The following is an 18890-nucleotide window of genomic DNA, read 5'->3' on the forward strand; positions in this document are numbered from 1 at the left end:
CTGTCTGAGTATTATATTCTCAGCTGAACCCCATAGAAAAAGCTGAACTCCCATAATGCCCGTGTGTTGCACATAACATCAAGATGCATTTTATGAGTATTTTATCTTGTGAGAGAAAAGGATGAACAAGGGAAGGCCTTATTTGCAAATATGGAGAGGTGTGTGGGTACCTTTTTACAAAATTGCCATAGTATCCTTCCTATCCGTCGGATATAAATCAGACGGCCTATATTGCAGGATGGTAGGCACACCATCATCACCAACTCGTCTATACTATGTTAAAAACAACTCTGTTTTTTATAATTACTAGCAAGATGCCCATGCGTTGCACGGAACATCAAGATGCATTTGTATGAGTAGTTTATCTTGTGGGAGAAAAGGATGAACGAGGGAAGGCCTTATTTGCAAATGTTCAGTCGGTGTGGGTATCTTTTTGCAAAATTTCCATTTTCCTTTCCAATCCGTCAGATATAAATCGGACTGCTTATATTGCAGGATGGCAGGCACACCATCATCACCAAATTTGTTTTTTATAAGAGTAGAGATATATGTTATATATATTCCCCTTGATTTTTCTTATGTATAAAGTTGTGATATAAAAGATTAGTATATTTCTTTATAGAGGGAGTATCTCTCTGTCAAAAAATATATTTATGTATAACTAGTTACTCCTGTCTTTCTACTTCCTTTCGCTGATATGTGGGGCAACCGGCAACAGGGTCCACGTGCCATATGCACAAATTAGAGTCCAAAACTGCACGGTAGACACACCCCGGTCGTAGCGCCGCAGTAATGCCCAATGAGCCATCAAATCACACCCCCCCTTCCGGCTTTAGCAGGAAGTTGGATGGACGAAGCGGCAATATTTCACTAGGCCTGAATCCCCTTCTCCCTCGTCTGCTTGTTCAGAGAAAACCCCCTCTCGGCGATTGCATAGGGTTTTCTCATGGAGAACCAGGTACGAATTCTTCATCCATCCCCGATAAATCCAAGTCCCTTGGTCGCAGGTAATCCTAGGATGGCAGCCGCCGCCGTTGATGCATTTTTCTTCCTACTGAATCTAGTGTGTTTCATTTGCAGTGCCCAAAGTGCGAGGACCCTACAGGTTTCTGTGCCCTCGGCGAGACACCACACTTGTTCCTTCTCATCCCAACACAACATTTTGAAACGCGCACAGTATGTTCCTAGAATCCTCTTTTCTATCCGGGAGGGTGGGGTTTTTTGAACATGCTGTGTTCTCATATTATTTTTCCTGCAGTGTATTATTTGCTCTGCCAGAACACATGTACTCAAGATGCTCGGCCTTGCCATAACTGAATACACTAGTTTAATGGTCACAGTGAAGACAACCCATGGATATAAGTTCTGAGTTGGGTTCATGAACCAAGAAGATCGCTGCTTTTTTTATGGCCGAACTTGGATAAACTTTCTCAAGTGTTACGGACTGAAAGTTGGCGCACGAATGTTGATGGAAATAGCAGAACCTGGTCTCATCTTCACTGCGATCTTCCACCCCGACGTCGTTCCAATTGTTCATCCATGTTAGTTTTGTATCTGGTTCTTGCTTGTTGCCTCGATTACTTCTTAATCCACCTATTCTGTCTAACTAATCACAATTTAACTTTAGAAGTAGCAACGAATCTCTCACGAAGATGCTACTTCTAACTAATATTTTCTTATAATTGGTGGCACGTGTAGGTTTTTTCAGAGTTAAGCAGTCTGCTCGTTTGTTACTCTGTAATAACTCGGCTGTTACTGATGGCACTCAAGTTGACTGGATCGACATCCACAAGTTCCTACACTTTATTGATCGTCTTGAGGTCCTTGTGGGGCATTTCAATGGTGGAAGGCCACGTGGGATATGTGTGCCACTGTTGCACTCGTTGAACAGGTCCAACTGTGTCGAGAAACTTATGGTATGAGCTATTTTCTGTTATATATGTTATTCATAAACTATTGCTTATACATAGTTTTACAGCTGTGATCTTCTTGAAACAGGAACTGCACAGTTCTATTGTTCCTATACAGATGCCTGACCATGGTCGGGTCAGACTTGCGCTTGGTCACAACATGATGTTTATGTCGACCTACTCAATTCCCCTTGGAGGTGAAAAGATACTTATTCATGGGTGGTCTCAAATAATGAAGGCCCGTCCATCTTGGAGAATAGGACAGAAGATTATGTTCATGCTTTTCCATGGCTCTAAAGTGAATATCCTATTTATTGACCACATTGCGATGAAGCCGCTTTCAGAAGGTTGTGGATGCGCGGGGTGGCGGTCCTGGGGCTTGGCAGCCTCACACTTGGTTAACTGTAGGCAAAGTAGCACTGTTAGAGGCGTGCTTTGTACGGTTGAACCTGTATAAGTACTCATACTGCTTTCAGCTTTGGTTGTTAAGTGCCCCTGCTGGTTTCAGTTAAGGTTGTTAAGTACTCCTACTGCTTTTATAGTCTGTCGTGTTTCTTCAGGCCTGTCTTCCTCCAGCCGCCAAAACTAAACCAGCGCCGGTGGGGCCGCCTGCTTCCGCCTCCCATGGCTGGCTGCGCCTCAGCGCACGCATCGCCGCCCCACCGTCTCCTAAATCATTAACGCTGATGTCCTCCATGCAGTTTGGTGCGCTCGGCACGGTGCCGCCCTCTCGCGTTGTCAACATGGTCACAAACAACAGGAATTGGCAGAAGTACGTGGATAGGATGACAGTAGGGGCCCACCACGTCAGCATATGGAAAAATAAAATGCTTCCTCCTAGTGTTTTCCTGACATCTGGGACCCACGTCATTGTGAGCGTATATAGTCAATAGACAAGAGAACAACACAAGATCGGCTGACAACTGGGACGTAGCTGCTCGAGCAGTATTTTTTTTGTTATTGTTGAGACGGAGTAGGGTTTGAACTGGGATGTGGCCCGTCTAGCCCAGGCTTATATTTTATGTTCACCATGTGACCAGCCCAGCTATTTTTTCTTTGTAAAAATGAGCCCAGTTTATTTTTTCTGAAGAATACCCAATCCAGGCCTACTTATTTTTCTACGCCCTGATGGGCTGCAACTCTTTCAAGACGCCTGCAAATCTTGAAAGTAATATGAGTTGTAAATATAAAAACAGATGACAAATTGGCAATTACTTTATATATTTTTTTTCACATTTTCAGATTCCTATTTCACTAGGCATTAACCTAATTTAAATATATCTTCAAAGTACTTTAAATCTGGCTTGACATTTCGATATTAAAAATAGTTTGGAACCCACAGAAATATGCGAAATTGGCCCTGGCCAACCCAAAAAAACGACTGCAATAAATTGCATAAGAAGTTGCCATGAGCTATATATAAATTATTAAGAAAAAGAAAGAGTTGTCTGACTTGTGGGCCTGTTTAGTTGACGTGTATGCAAGATTTTTTTAATTATTATATACGTCAACAAACGATTCTAGCAGACGTCCGTTGGATGTCAATCCAACAGCCGTCGTGTTTCTTCAATCTCTGAACTTCTTGCTCCAGCCGCCAAAGCAGCACCGGCGGGACCGCCTGCTCCCGCCTCCCGTGGCTGGTTGTGCTGCCGCGCAGGCCTCATCGCCCCCTACTAATCCCACTGCTGGCCATGGCATCCCTCTACTCACCCACACCCCCTGTTATTCTGCGGCGACGGCAGCCTCACACCGCAGCCGAACCGGTGAACCCTCATACTCCTCTCCGCGTGGGCTTCCACTGTCGTGTCTTCACCGGCTCCGTGTCGTCCCCTTCCTAGGCCTCACCGTTGTCCACCGCCCTGGTGCTCTCGGTGTGGCATGGTCAACATGGTCAAGGAACGACTTCCATCGGACGTGGACTGTATGTGGAGAGGCTGACAGCTGGGTCCACGGCGGATGCAAGGAAGTGCTTCCTTATTACGCGGAAAATAATTATTCCTCCACCTGACAACAGGGACCCACCGGACGGACCACCGTATTTTAGGAAAAAATGTTTCCCCCCTGACTACTGGGACCCACCAGCTACATCTTCACACGCAAGGAAGTGCGTGCGGGCAAAAAAACGATTCCCCCTGACTACAGGGACCCACCAGCTACATCTTCGCACGCAAGGAAGTGCACCCGAAAAAAAACGATTCGCCCCCGTGACTGTTGGGACCCACTAGCTACATCTTCGCACGCAAGGAAGTGCCTGACAGTCGGGACCCACCTGGTCGAAGCGTACGTAGCGTTGTCATTCTGGTCGCGAACGTGTACATACATATATACTGGTGGATGTAGAGGCGCGCATGTGTCGTAGTAGAGGCGCGCACGTAGCATGTACATGTACGTACATCGGCCATGGTGCAAGAAAGAAAATATGGCCACGTATGTGTACATACGGGCGGGGTATCGAACGCCTACTCGCGCATATATACGTACGGCCAGGGCTCGTGTACATTGGCTGGATCGGAACGGAGAAACATCATCGTCGTCGTGTTCATGGGGAGCCAACCGGCTGGGTCGGAACGAAATGCGTGGTCGTGTTCATCGGGAGGGCTTGGACGGAACATGCGATGGAAACTAGGCCTGGCGTACCGCAGAACGGAGGAAACGGCCTTGTGTTCGACTGGCCACGTTTGAAACGGGGTCCTGTTGATCGGGAGGGGTTTGGCGTACCGCAAAATGGACGAAACGGACCTCCTACGGTCGAAACGGGGGTCCTGTTGATCAGGAGGGGTGTGGCGTACCGCAAAACGAAAGAAATGGACCTCCTACGGTCGAAACGGGGTCCTATTGATCGGGAGGGGTGTGGCGTACTGCATAACGGACGAAACGGACTTGTGTTGGAGCGCTACGGTCGAAACGGGGGTCCTGTTCATCGGGAGGGGTGTGGCGTACCGCAAAACGGGACTCCATGGGATACTGTTCATCTCCACCGTCGACCTCCTCCAGCCTCCACGGGCTACCGTCGACCTCCTCCAACCTCCACGGGCTACCGTCGACCTCCTCCAGCCTCCACGGGCTACCGTCGACCTCCTCCAGCCTCCACGCGCTCCTGTTCGTCCAGCCTCCACCGTGCGCTACTCCACGGGCTACTGTTCAACCACATCTCCACGGGCATCCCTCCACAATCTACTGTTCATCCAGCCCTCCACACCACGGGGTCCTGTTCATCCACCCCTCCACGGGCACCCCTTCACCGTCTACTGTTCATCCAGCCCTCCACACCATGGGGTCATGTTCATCCACCCCTCCACGGGCACCCCTCCACCGTCTACTGTTCATCCAGCCCTCCACACCACGGGGTCCGTTCATCCAGAGGCAACGCCACTCCTCACTGTTCATCCCCCCCCCCGCAACACTCACTGTTCATCCAATCGATCGGCTTTAGTTAGCAGCAGTAGCGAAGGAATCGCTCGATTGGGTTCAGTTAACAGCCATCGATCGATCGCTCGGGTCCAGTAACGTGTAGCCTGCAGTGCAATCGCTCGGGTTCAGTTAGAGCCCAACGCCTCGCTCAGGTTCAGTTAGAGCCAACGCCTCGCAAACACGCGCATACGTGTACGAGAGAAATGTGCATCGCTCGGCCCCCGACCTCCCATCGTAACCGGGAACTCCCCAAAATTTTCCTCGCCCTCGCTTCTACCATGGTTTTTTCCGTCATGGACAGCCCAAAGAATGTCATGCAGCCGCGTCTCCGGCCCGCCCAGGACGAAAAGCCCATTTTCTATCATGATTTTTTCTCATAGAAGTAGGATCCCACCACATCTATGTTGATACCGGGTTTTGTCACAATTATCGTCATAGAAGTGTCATATGTATGACAGAAAAAAAATTCATTCGGCCCAAAATGTCACGGATGTGTCTTTTTTTTTGTAGTGCAACCTTCTGTACCCTCTTTTTACTTTCTGTTATTTAGAATAAATAAAGCAAAAATAGTATTATCTGTCTGTTTTCCGAATTATCCATGCAATAAAAAAATCCCGAAAATAAAAGTGCTCCAAATGCCCTGCAAATTTAGTATGATCTTTTATGGAATATTTGAGGATTTTAGGCACTGAGAACACAGCAGGGGGGGAAGCACCTGGCCACGAGGGTCCAGGGCACGCCCACTCTTACTGGGCGCGCCCCCTGCCTCGTGGGCCCATGGTGCCCCCCTCCACTTATTCATGCACCCACACACTCCATCTTCCTCCCAAAAAATCCCCATCCAGCTCAAGCACGAGTTCTAGCTCATTTTGCTGCGATTTTCGATCTCCTTGCTCAAAGCTCCATTCACAAAACTACTTTGTAAGATTGTTGCTTGGTATGTGACTCCTCCAATGATCCAATTAGTTTTTATTCTAGTGCTTTATTCATTGCAAATTTTTGCTGCCTAGGTGACCCTGTTCTTGAGCTTGCATGTCAAATTTATGAGGTCCCAAGTAATTATAGTGCATGATATAGGCTCTAGGCACTTGTGGGAGTAGTTGCTATCAGTTTTATTGAGTTTGATTCACTTTTATTTTGAGTTACTAAAAATTTCACAAATTTTTCAGAGGAAGAAATATGTTTAAGAAAATGTACCAAGGTGGTTCTTCAACAAAGAAAGGACCCAGGCGCGCAATGCGTGAGCAAGACGATGAATCACCAAGGGAAGCTGATGTGCGGCCTTGTGAATGGCCGTCAGAAGAATTTATGGCCAATGCAGGCATCAAGGATGAATTTGATGCATATGTGCGTGATGCCGATCTTGAGGACTTCATGCAAGATAAGTGTCCTCAGTACTACTACTTGACTGATTCATTCGCGAGAAGGTTTAAATTTACATCTTCATGTAATTCTCAAAATGTCCTGTTTGATATTTATGATCAATCATATACCATGGACCTAGAAGATTTTACTACTGCTTGCAAACTCCCACAGTGGGGTAATGTTAATGAAACCCGTAAATCTGAATATAAAGACTTTCTTGCTAGTATCATTGTGGGAGAATCTAGAGATATAGCACAAGCTACCATAGGGAGCATTCATTTTCCTGCTATACAATATTTTGCTCTCTTCATTGGTAGATGCATTAATGGTAAAGATGAAGCACATCACATGTGTGTCCCTGATCTTTGTGTTCTTAAGAGTGTTGTATTAGGTAATAAAGATTACAACTTGGGGGCGATTGTTGCACGTAGGTTGCATAATAATGGTTTAGTTGGAGATTTATTTGGAGGGATTTATGCGACCCGTGTTGCTAATTATCTTGGTATACCTCCACGTGAGGGTGATAGGGAGTTGCTTCCCGCTTATTTAGATTATGACGCTATGGTCAGCCATCATTTTCTTGTGAGGAATGAACAATTCCTCCAGTATCGACTAATCTTTGACAGACGTCGCGCTGTCCATGTTACTCTCCCTGCTCCTTCCCTTTTTGATTATCAGGCAAAAAGAAGATATGTTGTAACCAGGGAGAAGGCAACCGAACACGAGAGGAGAGCGGAGGTAGCTCGCCAACATGCCGCAGCTCAGGAGGCAATGCCTGTTGCATCTCAGTACGATCCCAGTTATAACTTTGGATATCAGCCAGGCTATCCATGGCAATAGACCAACTTAGGCCAAAAGCCTAAGCTTGGGGGAGTACGTATTTCTCACCGACATTACATTCATGTTCACACACTTATTTTAGTCGGTGCTCATACTCTTTCATTGTATTATCCGTGCTAGTTTAATTTCTTTTTCTAGCCTTCTTCTTGTGTGTTTGATAAACCTTAAGAAAAAAAACCAAAAAAATTAGTTAGTTTAATTTCCATGCTTGTAGTAATAATTAAAAAGAAAACCCAAAAATATTTCTTGTTCTACTTTTGCTTGTTGGGAGCTTTCCCGTGTAAATAGTTTTATTTCTTTTCTTTCCTTTGGGGGTCGAGAGGAGAAGACCATAATGAAAATGCTTAGTGGATCTAATATGCATGATTGTTGATTTAACCAAGAGCCCATATTACTTTGTCTTCTCTCTTGAATCGAATGCTTGCAGATTCCATCTTAGTCCAATGCACGTGCACTATTATTATTATACACACCGTTCGGTCGTGCAAGTGAAAGGCAATAATGACGATATATGATGGACTGATTGAGATGAGAGAAGTTGGTATGAACTCGACCTCTTTTGTTTTTGTAAATATGATGAGTTCATCATTCCTGATTCAGCCTATTATAAACATGTTTGCAGTGACAATTAGAGATTATAGTTGCTTATGCCATGCTTAATTAGCTCGGAGCTTATAATGGTTTACCTTGCGTGCCAACATGCTATTAAAATGGTTGTGATGTGGTATGATAGGGTGGTATCCTCCTTTGAATGATTCGAGTGACTTGACTTGGCACATGTTCACGCATATAGTTGAAAACAAATCAACATAGCCTTCACGATATTTATGTTCATGGTGGATTATATCCTACTCATGCTTGCACTCAGTGTTGATTAATTTTAATGCATGTTCATGATGGTTGTCGCTCTCTCGGTTGGTCGCTTCCCAGTCTTTTGCTAGCCTTCACCTGTACTAAGTGGGAATACTGCTTGTGCATCCAAACGCCATAAACCCCAAAGTTATTCCATATGAGTCCACCATACCTTCCTATATGTGGTATTTACCCGCCGTTCCAAGCAAATTTGTATGTGCCAAACTCCAAACCTTCAAATGAAATTCTGTTTTGTGTGCTCGAGCAGCTCATGTTTCAACTAGGGTTGTCTACATCTTCCATGCTAGGTGGGTTATTCTCAAGGGGAGTGGACGCCTCTCCTCATTCACGATAAAATGGCTGGTAACCGGGATGCCCAGTCCCATGATCAAAAAGATCAAAGCAAATCGAAATAATTAAACAACACTCCCCCAGGGTTGTTGCTAGTTGGAGGCACTCGTTGTTTCGAGCAAGCCATGGATTGATGCTTATTGGTGGTGGGGGAGTATAAACTTTACCATTCTGTTTGGGAACCGCCTATAATGTGTGTAGCATGGAAGATATCGAGATATCATAGTTGTTGTGTTGACAGTGAAAGTATACAACTCAAAATGTTATTCATCTCTATTTTAAAAACGAGCTCTGACACCTCTACAAATCACTGCTTCCCTTTGCGAAGGGCCTATCTATTTACTTTTATGTTGAGTCATCACCCTCTTATTAAAAAAGCACCCGCTGGAGAGCATATTGTCATTTGCATGCATTACTATTAGTTTATATTGGGTATGACATGACTGGATCTCTTTTACCATGAATTACAATGTTTAGTCAGTCCTTGATCTTTAAAGGTGCTCTCCATTTATGTTTTGCAGTCTCAGAAAGGGCTAGCGAGATACCATCTTGTTATATCATATTATGAATGTTTTGAGAAAGTGTTGTCATCCGAGATTTATTATTATTGCTCGCTAGTTGATTATGCCATTGATATGAGTAAACATGAGACCTAAGTGTTATTGTGAATATGGTTAGTTCATAATCTTTGCTGAAAACTTGAGTGCTCGCTTTACATATTTACAACAAGAGCAAACAGAGTTTGTAAAATTTTTCTTTATCACTTTTAGTTTGTCAACTGAATTGCTTGAGGACAAGCAAAGGTATAAGCTTGGGGGAGTTGATACGTATCCAACGTATCTACTTTTCCAAACACTTTTGCCCTTGTTTTGGACTCTAACTTGCATGATTTGAATGAAACTAACCCGGACTGACGCTGTTTTCAGCAGAACTGCCATGGTGTTATTTTTGTGCAGAAAACAAAAGTTCTCGGAATGACCTGAAAATCCATGGAGATTACTTTTGGAAATATGAAAAATACTGGCGAAAGAATCAAGGCCAGGGGGCCCACACCCAGTCCACGAGGGTGGGGGCGTGCCCCTCCCCCTGGGCTCGCCCCCTGCCTCGTAGGCCCCCTAGATGGCCACCGACCTCAACTCCAATATATATTTGCTTTCGCGGAGAAAAAATCAAAGAGAAAGTTTCATCGCGTTTTACGATACAGAGCCACCGCCAAGCCCTAATCCCTCTCGGGAGGGCTGATCTGCAGTCCGTTCGGGGCTCCAGAGAGGGGGATTCGTCGCTGTCGTCATCATCAACCATCCTCCATCACCAATTTCATGATGCTCATCGCCGTGCGTGAGTAATTCCATCGTAGGCTTGCTGGACGGTGATGGGTTGTATGAGATTTACCATGTAATCAAGTTAGTTTTGTTAGGGTTTGATCCCTAGTATCCACTATGTTCTGACATTGATGTTGCTATGACTTTGCTATGCTTAATGCTTGTCACTAGGGCCCGAGTGCCATGATTTCAGATCTGAACCTATTATGTTATCATGAATATATGTGAGTTCTTGATCCTATCTTGCAAGTCTATAGTCACCTATTATGTGTTATGATCCGACAACCCCGAAGTGACAATAATCAGGATACTTCTCGGTGATGACCGTAGTTCGAGGAGTTCATGTATTCACTAAGTGCTAATGCTTTGTTCCCGTACTCTATTGAAAGGAGGCCTTAATATCCCTTAGTTTCCATTAGGACCCCACTGCCATAGGCGGGTAGGACAAAAGATGTCATGCAAGTTCTTTTCCATAAGCACGTATGACTATATTCGGAATACATGCCTACATTACATTGATGAACTGGAGCTAGTTCTGTGTCACCCTAGGTTATAACTATTACATGAGGAATCGCATCCGACATAATTATCCATCACTGATCCAATGCCTACGAGCTTTTCACATATTGTGCTTTGCTTATTTACTTAACCGTTGCTATTGTTACAATTACTACAAAACTGCTACCGTTACTTTTATCACTCTTACCATTATTATCATACTACTTTGCTACTAAATACCTTGTTGTAGATACTAAGTTATCCAGGTGTGGTTGAATTGACAACTCAACTGCTAATACTTGAGAATATTCTTTGGCTCCCCTTGTGTCGAATCAATAAATTTGGGTTGAATACTCTACCCTCGAAAACTGTTGCGATCCCCTATACTTGTGGGTTATTAGGCGCCCCCATATCCGCCCCATGTTTGGGCTGCATATGGGGGGTACCGGTCAACCCGGGCATTTGAGGCATGTTTAAGGCGCCCATCTAGGTCAAAAAATCATGACCATACAGTGACCGAGCGGCCCGCCTGGGCGTATGAGGCGGGTTTGAGAAGTCCGGCTCTAGATGCTGTTATTTGATGGCTACCACACAAGCGTCTCTCATATCTGAATCCTCAAAACCATACAACCCACATAACGCTACATAAAACACGTTCATATCACAGTTCGTCAGATCAACAATGCATCGTCGGACAAAAGGAGCATAGTTCCTCGGCAAATTCATACTACAAACAAATTAAAACATAGTTATAATATAAACAGAATGAGGAGGACGGAGGAAATCACCATTTCCTCGCTAGCCCCTTCCCCTTGCGGCCGTCGGCGCAACTATAGGCATCGGCATGCGGAGGTGCATCATCGTCGGAGCTGGAGCTGGACGTGGAGCCATCTTTCAGGTCGGAGTCGATGCTGCACCTCATGCTCGACAGCCTGTGGACCAGGCGGTCCTGCTCCTTCGCTTGGTGATGTCTACTACACAACCTTCTCCTTGTAGACGTGGTTGGGCCTCCAAGTGCAGAGGTTTGTTGGACAGTAGCAAATTTCCCTCAAATGGATGACCTAAGGTTTATCAATCCGTGGGAGGTGTAGGATGAAGATGGTCTCGCTCAAACAACCCTGCAACCAAATAACAAAGAGTCTCTTGTGTCCCCAACACACCCAATACAATGGTAAATTGTATAGGTGCACTAGTTCGGTGAAAAGAAGGTGATACAAGTGCAATAAGGATGGTAGATATAGGTTTTTGTAATCTGAAATTATAAAAACAGCAAGGTAACTAATGATAAAAGTGAGCGTAAACGGTATTGCAATGCTAGGAAACAAGGCCCAGGGTTCATACTTTCACGAGTGCAAGTTCTCTCGACAATAATAACATAATTGGATCATATAACAATCCCTCAACATGCAACAAAGAGTCACTCCAAAGTCACTAAAAGCGGAGAACAAATGAAGAGATTATGGTACGGTACGAAACCAACTCAAAGTTATTGTTTCTGATCGATATATTCAAGAGTCTGTAGTAAAATAACATGAAGCTATTCTTTCTGTTTGATCTATCATAGAGTTTGTACTAGAATACCACCTTAAGACACAAATCAACCAAAACCCTAATGTCACCTAGATACTCCAATGTAACCTCAAGTATCCGTGGGTATGATTATATGATATGCATCACACAATCTCAGATTCATCTATTCAACCAACACAAAGAACTTCAAAGAGTGCCCCAAAGCTTCTACCAGAGAGTCAAGACGAAAACGTGTGTTGATAACCCACAAGTATAAGGGATCGCAACAGTTTTCGAGGGTAGAGTATTCAACCCAAATTTATTGATTCGACACAAGGGGAGCCAAAGAATATTCTCAAGTATTAGCAGTTGAGTTGTCAATTCAACCACACCTGGATAACTTAGTATCTGCAGCAAAGTATTTAGTAGCAAAGTAGTATGGAAGTAACGGTAACGGTGGAAAAAGTAACAGTAGCAGTTTTGTAGTAATTGTAACAGTGGCAACGGTAAAGTAACTAAGCAAAGAGCAATATGTGAAAAGCTCGTAGGCATTGGATCAGTGATGGATAATTATGTCAGATGTGATTCCTCATGTAATAGTTATAACATAGGGTGACACAGAACTAGCTCTAGTTCATCAATGTAATGTAGGCATGTATTCCGAATATAATCATACGTGCTTATCGAAAAGAACATGCATGACATCTTTTGTCCTACCCTCCCGTGGCAGCGGGGTCCTATTGGAAACTAAGGGATATTAAGGCCTCCTTTTAATAGAGTACCAGACCAAAGCATTAACACTTAGTGAATACATGAACTCCTCAAACTACGGTCATTACCGAGAGTGGTCCTGATTATTGTCACTTCGGGGTTGTCAGATCATAACACATAATAGGTGACTATAGACTTGCAAGATAGGATCAAGAACTCACATATATTCATGAAAACATAATAGGTTCAGATCTGAAATCATGGCACTCGGGCCCTAGTGACAACTGACAAGCATTAAGCATAGCAAAGTCATAGCAACATCAATCTCAGAACATAGTGGATACTAGGGATCAAACCCTAATAAACCTAACTCGATTACATGGTAAACCTCATCCAACCCATCACCGTCTAGCAAACCTACGATGTAATTACTCACGCACGGCGGTGAGCACATGAAATTGGTGATGGAGGATGCTTGATGATGACGACGGTGATGGATTCCCCTCTTTGGAGCCCTGAACGGACTCCGGATCAGCCCTCCCGAGAGAGTTTAGGGCTTGGCGGCAGCTCCGTATCGTAAAATACGATGAATCTTTCTCTCTGATTTTTTTCTCCGCGAAAGCAAATATATGGAGTTGGAGTTGAGGTCGGTGGAGCTCCAGGGGGGCCATGAGGCAGCGGGCGCGCCCAAGGGGATAGCTGCGCCCCCCACCCTCGTGGACAGGGTGTGGGCGCCCTGACGTTGATTCTTTCGCCAATATTTTTTATTGATTCCAAAAAGTTGCTCTGTGGATTTTCTGGTCATTCCGAGAACTTTTATTTCTGCACAAAAATAACACCATGGCAGTTCTGCTGAAAACAGCATTAGTACGGGTTAGTTCCATTCAAATCATGATAGTTAGAGTCCAAAACAAGGGCAAAAGTGTTTGGAAAAATAGCTATGACGGAGACGTATCAACTCCCCCAAGCTTAAGCCTTTGCTTGCACTCAAGCAATTCAGTTGACAAACTGAAAGTGATAAAGAAGAACTTTTAAAAACTCTATTTGCTCTTGTTGTTGCAAATATGTAAAGCCAGCATTCAAGTTTTCAGCAAAGATTATGAACTAACCATATTCACAATAACACTTAGGTCTCATGTTTACTCATATCAATGGCATAATCAGCTAGCAAGCAATAATAATAAAACTCAGATGACAACACTTTCTCAAAACAATCATAATATGATATAACAAGATGGTATCTCGCTAGCCCTTTCTGTGATCGCAAAACATAAATGCAGAGCACCTCTAAAGATCAAGGACTGACTAGACGTTCTAATTCATGGTAAAAGAGATCCAGTCACAGTCATACTCAATATAAATTAATAGTAATGCATGCAAATGACAGCGGTGCTCTCCAACTGGTGCTTTTTAATAAGAGACTGATGACTCAACATAAAAGTAAATAGATAGGCCCTTCGCAGAGGGAAGCAGGGATTTGTAGAGGTGCCAGAGCTCGGTTTTGAAATAGAGATAAATAATATTTTGAGCGGTATACTTTCATTGTCAACATAACAACCGAGAGATCTCGATATCTTCCATGCTACACACATTTTAGGCGGTTCCCAAACAGAATGGTAAAGTTTATACTCCCCCACCACCAAGAATCATCAATTCATGGCTTGCCCGAAACAACGGGTGCCTCCAACTAACATCAATCCTGGGGGAATTTTGTTTGCAATTATTTTGATTTGAGCATGGGACTGGGCATCCCGGTGACCAGCCGTTTTCTCGTGAGTGAGGAGCGGAGTCCACTCCTCTTGAGAATAACCCACCTAGCATGGAATATATAGACAGCCCTAGTTGATACATGAGTTGTTCGAACATACAAAATAGAATTTCATTTGAAGGTTTAGAGTTTGGCACATACAAATTTACTTGGAGCGGCAGGTAGATACCACATATAGGAAGGTATGGTGGACTCATATGGAATAACTTTGGGGTTTATGGATTTGGATGCACAAGTAGTATTCCCGCTTAGTACAAGTGAAGGCTAGAAAAAGACTGGGAAGCGACCAACTAGAGAGCGACAACAGTCATGAACATGCATTAAAATTAATCAACACTGAGTGCAAGCGTGAGTAGGATATAATCCACCATGGACATAAATATCATGAAGGCTATGGTTATTTTGTTTCAACTACATGTGTGAACATGTGCCAAGTCAAGCCACTCGAATCATTCAAAGGAGGATACCACCCTATCATACCACATCACAACCATTTTAATAGCATGTTGGTACGCAAGGTAAACCATTATAAACTCCTAGCTAATTAAGCATGACATAAGCAACTATAATCTCTAATTGTCATTACAAACATGTTTATTCATAATAGGCTGAATTAGGAACGATGAACTAATCATATTTACAGAAATAAGATAGGTCGAGTTCATACCAGCTTCTCTCATCTCAATCAGTCCATCATATATCGTCATTATTGCCTTTCACTCGCACGACCGAACGGTGTGGATAATAATAATAGTGCACGTGCATTGGACTAAGCTGGAATCTGCAGGCATTCCATTCAAGAGAGAACACAAGGTAATATGGGCTCTTGGTTAAATCAACAATAATGCATATGAGAGCAACTCAACATTTTCATCATGGTCTTCTCCTCTCGACCCCCAAAGAAAGAAAAGAAATAAAACTATTTATACGGGAAAGCTCCCAACAAGCAAAAGAAGAACGAGAAATCTTTTTGAGTTTTCTTTTAGTTACTACTACTATAGGCATGGAAAGTAAACTAGCTAAAAGCTAGAACTAATTTTTTTTCTTAAGGTTATTCAATCACACAAGAAGAAAGCAGGAAAAGAAAATAAACTAGCATGGACAGTACAATGAAAAAGTCTGAGCACCGACAACTAGAATGAGTGTGTGAACATGAGTGTAATGTCGGTGAGAAATACATACTCCCCCAAGCTTAGGCTTTTGGCCTAAGTTGGTCTATGCCCATGGATTATAGTTATAGCTGGGGTCGTACTGAGATGAAACAGCTACTGCCTCACGAGCTGCAGCTTGGAAGCGGGCTTCCTCCGTCCTCCTCTCGGACTCGTTCACCTCCTCCCTGGTTATAATATATCTCCTTTTTGCCTGAAAGTTAAAGAAACCAAGAGCGGGGAGAGAAACATGGACAGTGCGACGTCTGTCAAAGATTAGTCGGTATTGGAGGGACTGTTCATTCCTCTCAAGAAACTGATGACGAACCGTAGCATCATAATCTAGATAAGCGGGAGACAACTCCATATCATTTTCATGTATGGGTATCTCAAGAAAATTAGCCACATGGGTTGCATAAATCCCACCAAACAAGTCTCCAATTAAACTATTATTATGCAGCCTACGTGCAACAATGCCCCCCCAAGTTATATTGTTTGTCTCCTGGCATAGCACTCTTGAGAACATTAAGATCAGGATCACACATGTGACATGCTTCGTCCTTACCATTTATGCATCTACCAATAAAGGGAGCAAAATAATGTATAGAAGGAAAATGAATGCTCCCCATAGTAGCTTGTGCTATTTCTCTAGATTACCCCACAGTGATACTAGCAAGAAAATTCTTAAATACAGATTTCTGAGGTTCACTAGCACTACCCCCATTGCGGGAGTTTAGAAGCAGTATTAAAATCTTCTAAGTCCATGGTATATGATTTATCATAGAGATCAAATAGGACATTGTGAGAATTGCGTGAAGATGTAAATTTAAACCTCCTCACAAAGGAATCAGTTAAGTGGTAATATTGAGGGCACTTATCTAGCATGTAGTCCTCAAGATCAGCATTACGCACATATGCATCAAATTCATCCTTGATGTCTGCTTGGACCATAAAATCTTCTGAAATCCATTCACAAGGCCGCACTTGAGCTTCCCTCGATGGTTCATCGTCTTGCTCACGTATTGCGGGCCTGGGTCCTTGCTTCCTTGAAGAACCACCTTGGTACATTTTCCTAAGCATATTTCTTCCTCTAAAAAATTTCTAAAATTTTTAGTAACTCGAAATAAAAGTGAACCAAGCTCAACAAAATTGATAGCAACTACTCCCACAAGTGCCTAGAGACTATATCATGCATTAGAACTACTTGGGACCAAATAAATTTGACATGCAAGCTCAAGAACAGGGTCACCTAGGCAGAAAAAATTTGCAATGAATAAAGCACTAGAACAAAAACTAATTGGACCATTGGAGGAGTCACATACCAAAGAACAATCCCCCAAAGCAGTTTTGTGAATGGAGCTTTGAGTGAGGAGATCGAAAATGGCAGCAAGATGGGCTAGAACTCGTGCTTGAGCTGGTTGGTGATTTTTTTGGGGAGGAAGAAGTGTGTGGGTGTTGGAATAAGTGGAGGGGGCCACCAGGGGCCCACGAGGCAGGGGCGCACCCAGGGGGTGCGCACCCTGGACCCTCGTGGCCAGGTGCTTGCTCCCCTTGCTATGTTCCCAGTTCCAGATATTCTCAAATATTCTAGAAAAAATCATATTTCATTTTCAGGGCATTTGGAGAACTTTTATTTTTGGGGTATTTTTTATTGCAAGGATAATTCAGAAAACAGACAGAAAAATACTATTTTTGCTTTATTTAATCTAAATAACAGAAAGTAAAAGGAGGGTACAGAAGGTTGTGCTTTCTAACTTCATCCATGTCATGCTCATCAAAAGGAAACCACTAACAAGGTTGATCAAGTCTTATTAACAAACTCATTCCGAATCACATGAAACCGGAGAATTTTCAAATAACACTAGGTTACCTCAATGGGGATATGTACATCCCTAATAATAATAATATCATATTTCTTCTTGACAGTTGGAAGAGGAAATGCAAAACCTCCAATAATAATCGATGGATTTTTTCCAATAGAATTGATACTGTGAAGTTGAGGTTGTTTCCTCGGAAAGTGTACCATATGCTCATTACCATTAACATGAAAAGTGACATTGCCTTTGTTGCAATCAATAACAGCCCCTGCAGTATTCAAAAAGAGTCTACCAAGGATAATCGACATACTATCGTCCTCGGGAATATCAAGAATAACAAAGTCCGTTAAGATAGTAACGTTTGCAACCACAACAGGCACATCCTCACAAATACCGACAGGTATAGCGGTTGATTTATCGGCCATTTGCAAAGATATTTCAGTAGGTGTCAACTTATTCAATTCAAGTCTATGATGTAAAGAGAGAGGCATAACACTAACACCGGCTCCAAGATCACATAAAGCAGTTTTAACATAGTTTCTTTTAATGGAGCATGGTATAGTTGGTACTCCTGGATCTCCAAGTTTCTTAGGTATTCCACCCTTAAAAGTATAATTAGTAAGCATGGTGGAAATTTCAGCTTCCAGTATCTTTCTTTTATTTGTAACAATATATTTCATATACTTAGCATAAGGATTCATTTTAAGCATATCAGTCAAACGCATACGTAAAAAGATAGGTCTAATCATTTCAGCAAAGCGCTCAAAATCCTCATCATCCTTTTTCTTGGATGGTTTAGGAGTAAAAGGCATGGGTTTCTGAACCCATGGTTCTCTTTCTTTACTGTGCTTCCTAGCAACGAAGTCTCTCTTATCATAACGTTGATTCTTTGATTGTGGGTTATCAAGATCAATAGGAGGTTCAATCTCTACATCATTGTTATTACTAGGTTGAGCATCAACATGATCATCATTATTAACATTATTCACTAGGTTCATGTTCATCACCAGATTGTGTTTCAGCATCAGAAATAGAAATATCATTGGGATTCTCAGGTGTGTCAACAACAGGTTCACTAGAAGCATGCAACGTCCTATCAGTTTTCTTCTTCTTCTTAGAAGGACTAGGTGCATCAAAATTATTTATTTGAGAATCTTGCTCAATTCTCTTAGGGTGGCCCTCAGGATACAAAGGTTCCTGGGTCATTTTACCCCCTCTAGTCATAACTCTAACAGCGTTATCATTTCTCTTATTATTTAATTCATTGAGCAAATCATTTTGAGCTTTAAGCACTTCTTCTACTTGAGTGGTAACGAAAGAAGCATGTTTACTAATAAGTTTAAGTTCACCCTTAACTCTAGACATATAATCACTCAAGTGTCCAATCA

Source organism: Triticum aestivum, chromosome 4B (genome assembly GCF_018294505.1).
Source record: "Triticum aestivum cultivar Chinese Spring chromosome 4B, IWGSC CS RefSeq v2.1, whole genome shotgun sequence".
In the NCBI taxonomy this organism is placed as follows: Eukaryota; Viridiplantae; Streptophyta; class Magnoliopsida; order Poales; family Poaceae; genus Triticum; species Triticum aestivum.